The 4,380-nt window shown below is 42.9% G+C and overlaps 1 non-coding gene across 1 annotated transcript; it reads right to left on the reverse strand.

Moving 5' to 3' along the window:
- Nucleotides 1-539: 539 nt before the first annotated feature.
- LOC116890584 lies at nt 540-667 on the reverse strand. Its single transcript, XR_004386746.1, has one exon. It is a non-coding gene; the product is annotated as a small nucleolar RNA SNORA17 (small nucleolar RNA).
- Nucleotides 668-4,380: the final 3,713 nt, after the last annotated feature.

Raw genomic sequence — 4,380 nt, forward strand, 5'->3', positions numbered from 1 at the left:
GAGGTCTAGTGACAGGTCCAAAGTAGAATCCAGCTCAAGGAGAGGCCCAAGGCAGGACTATGGAGCGCTCACAAAAGGACTGCCCTCTGAAAGACCCAACAAGCAACTGTAAGAGTCAGATGCATATGTTTACACACAGCCAATGGACAGAAGCTGCTGAACCCTGTGGTTGAATTAGAGAAAAGCTGGGAGAGGCTGAGGAGGAGGGCGACATTGTGGTAGAACCAGGAGTCTCGATTAACTTGGGCCCCTGAGATCTTTCAGACACTGAACCACCAACCAGGCAGCATACACCAGCTGATATGAAGCCCCTAACACAAATACAGCAGAGGGCTGGAGGTGTGTATTTAGTCAGAGAAGATGCACCCAACCCTCAAGAGACTGGAAGCCCCAGGGAGTAGGTAAGTGTGGTGGGGTGCAGGATGTAGAGGGAGTTGGGTGGGAAGGTATAGGATGTGGAACAGTATAGGATGTGGAACAGTCAGAGGGTGGGCCAACCGGGAGGGGGAAAAATCTGGAGTGTAAAAAAAATTTTTAAAATTTAAAATATCTATATATATTAAAATTAAAAATAAAAAACAAGTGTTCATAGATACTTTCTCTTTTGTGACACCTACTGACGCACCTGTGACACAGCAGCCACACTGGCAATACCTCTAGGGGCAAAGCATTTCCCATTTTAATAGGACATCATAACATCTGTCTTCCTATTGAAGGCAAATATTGGATTACATTCTACAAGATAACTGAACTACTAATCATATGTGTCTCTTTTAAAACTATTCTCTAGATTTTTCTGATCAGTATAATAAAGTAACCAGTAGTACTCGACATATTTTGGATCCCTGATCTTGGTGGCAGATTATTATACACAATGTTTTCACTGTTCTAATATCGTGTTTATAACTTGCTTGATTATAGGATTCTAATTCATCAAATGTCAATTAGATTTCAACTTCTCAACTCGAAACCACTCTGGATATCCTTCATTTAAAGAATTAAAGGGGTAGGGAAAGTGGTCCAAAAATGTAGCCATGTGAGGAGAATTCTGAGCACTTGTGAGAGAACTCTTAAGAAAATAAGACAAGAGCCTTGTGACCTCAGTTTCTACAAAACACAGAACTGTTCTTTGAATATGTTTCTGTGCTCCTCTCAGGTAGAGTGGATAGGACTGAGTTTATTTCACGTTATTCATTACAACTGGCTATTTTTATTTGTTCAGGTGCCTCTATGCAAAAGCACGTTTTTGCTGTGTGCAGCTTGTCTGCCATGTGTAGCTTACCCTTGTGGTTGTGCATTTTACTCATTTGACTATTCTTAACCCTCAGAGTATAAATTGTTTGATGCTCTGAATAACATTGGCTATTGCATGAGACTCCACATCATTCATTGGCTCTACTCTCCCAGGTTCTGTTGCCTCTAGAGCAGTAACAGCAATGAAACTCTTCCGAGAGATTGTCCTGTTAGGTGGAAATATCACTTACAGGCTCATATGTTTGTGAGCTGAAGGTTGTACTTGGAAAGAGGACATTTAGGAAAGCAAGCTCTTTGCACTTGTAACCCGGAACTACTTCTCCCTAAGAATTTTGCCCCCTAATCCACTGAGGTGTGAACAAGCTGCAAACTTCTGCTGCTGCTGATCTGATCTAATCATTGTGCCTTCCCTATTAGGAGGGGCTGAGAACATCTGAACTATGATCCAAAATAAATCCTTCCTCCTTTAATTATGTTGCTTTTGTCAGTGTGTAGTGCCAATGATACAAAAGTAACTAATATGGAGGTCATAGAACACGTTACAAAAATGTAAACATAGCAAGAATCACTGTCTAGAAGACCTTCAGAAAGAATAGAGCAGGAGTAAAAAAGAGAGATGGCGGTGGCTGCCCCCACCTCCTGCAGACATCCAAGGAGTGCAGAGACCCAAAAAGGCATGGAAGGATGATGCAGTGGTGAAAAAAGAGTTTGGAGAGCCCGCCATAGCTATAGAACAAGTTTTTAAAAAAAGTGAGTTTTATGGGAATACGCCAAAGGGTGGATGCTTCAGTCCTACTTAGAAGGAAGAATAAAATAAGCAAGGGAAGTAGAGGGTGGGAGGGACTTGGGAAGAAGACAGGAGGGGAGGGGGAAAAAGAGGGCAGAATCAGGGATGAGATGATATGGAGAAGATGTACAGAGGGTCAGGAAATTGAACAGAGGTGTATAGCAATGGGGGATGGGGAACTGGGGGTAGAAACCAGAAAGTCCTAGATGCCAGGAAAGCAAGAGCCTCCTCGGATCCCACAGGAATGACATTAGCTGAAATACCCCACAAAGGGGAAAAAGAACCTGCTGAGACCATATCCAGAAGTTAGGCATGGCTCCCCAGTTAAGTCATGCGGCCACCCACCCATCTCCAAAATTTTAACCCAGAATAGCTTCTGTCTAAAAGAAATACAGGAACAAAGGGTATAGCAGATACTGAAGAAAAAGCCATCCAGAGACTGTCCTACCTTATGGATCCATCCCATATGCAGCCACCAAACCCAGTCACTATTGCTGATGCCAAGAAGTACTTGCCAACAGGAGTCAGATATGGATGTCTCCTGAGATCCTCTGCCAGAGCCTTACTAATACAGATAAGGATGCTTGTAGCTAACCATTGGACTGATCATGGGGACCCCAATGGAGGAATTAGAGAATGAACTGAAGGAGCTGAAGGGGTTTGCAACCCCATTAGGAAGTACAACAATATCAACCAACTAGATACCCCATCCCCAGAGATTCCAGGGACTAAACTACCAACCGATGAGTACACAGGGAGGGACCCATGGCTCTAGCTGCATATATAGCAGAGGATGGCATTGTCTGGCATCCATAGGAGAAGCCCTTGGTCCTGTGAAGGTTCCTTTCCCCAGCTGAATACCAGGGTGTTGAGGTGGGAGTGGTTGGGTGGGATGGGGAGCATCCTCATAGAAGCAAGGGGAGGGGGAATGGGAGAGGTAGAAACCGGGAAAAGGGATAACATTTGAAATGTAATACATGATAATGTTCATGGTCTTGCAGCCACCAAGTATCATATTGATGTGAATGGCCTGTACTGCCACTGAACCCATGTTGATGTCTGTGGGCCATGCTGACACCAAGAGCCATATCTGGTTTTATGGTACCTTTTCACCCAGGGTTTTGTGTTGATGTCTATGGCCCATGTTACCACCAAAGGCCATGTGGATGTTCCTGGTCTGTGTTGTTGCCTCAGACCGTGTTGATGTCTGTGGGCCATACTGCCTTCACCTGAAGCCATATTGATGTGAGTGGGCTGTACTACCACTTGAGATCATGCTGAGGTCCACAGTACATGCAGATGCCAGAGACCATGTAGAAGTCCATGATTTGTGCTCCCATTGACTGTATAGGGCAAGGAAGCTACTTTAAGGACTGCAGACTCACAAGTGAGAAAGAGAGACATAGGAGGCTATGTAACAGCCTTTACAACCACCACCACCCAAAAGTAATAGCCTAGACAGAAAGCCATTGAAGAGAACTCTTAAAACTTGTGCTATGGATGCTAGAGAGGAGCTCTCCACAACTGATGGCTTCTCGTGGTGGGGTGGATGGGGAGGATTTAGTTTCTTTAAAGAGCTGGCTACTGGGAGTTTGACTCTGTTCCAGTGAGTATATGGGCAACACAAATTAGACTTGGGATTTTTTTTCTTCATTTTTGAGGTGTTGTAAGGTCACAAGGATGAGGGTGTGGACATGAGAGGGCTCAAAAGTGAATATGATGTGAAATTTCCAAATAATAAAAAATATTATGGAAAAAATAATGGAGCAGAAGCCTGCACACCCCTGGCCTGCAAGCAGCCTAGGTAGTTGGATCCATCCTCTGGGCAGAAAGGTACCCATCTCTAATCACCGTGTGCCTTGATGCTGTTCAGTTCATATCTTAGCTGAACAGTTTAAGACATTCAAACTCTATTCATAAGGCTGGTTAAACACAAACTTCTTTGTTTGGTAAGTGGCCATTCATTGATGTTACAATACTATTTTTTTACCCACAGTTATAGCAAGTATGTCTTATAAGTAGAGATATAGATTTTTTTTAGTTTGCAATTTTTAAGGTTTGCATGAATTCCAGAAAATAGTAGACTCAAAAGAGTTCAAGCAAAAGAAATGAGTGTGTGGTGGAAAATATCAGGTATTTTGTTAAGATTTTAGACAAAGTAAGAATTTTTTACATATTAGTATTGACAAATGACTATAATGCAAACCATTTTCTCTATGTTTTGCCTGCTAGAAACAGTCTCCCCACTAGTAGCTTTAAACCCCTTATACTGATTCTCAGGATCTAGAGATTTCATTAAAAAGAGGTTTCAATCCTTCCCCTGTTAGATGAGGTGATAA

Source organism: Rattus rattus, chromosome 1, assembly GCF_011064425.1.
Source record: "Rattus rattus isolate New Zealand chromosome 1, Rrattus_CSIRO_v1, whole genome shotgun sequence".
NCBI classification, from domain to species: Eukaryota; Metazoa; Chordata; class Mammalia; order Rodentia; family Muridae; genus Rattus; species Rattus rattus.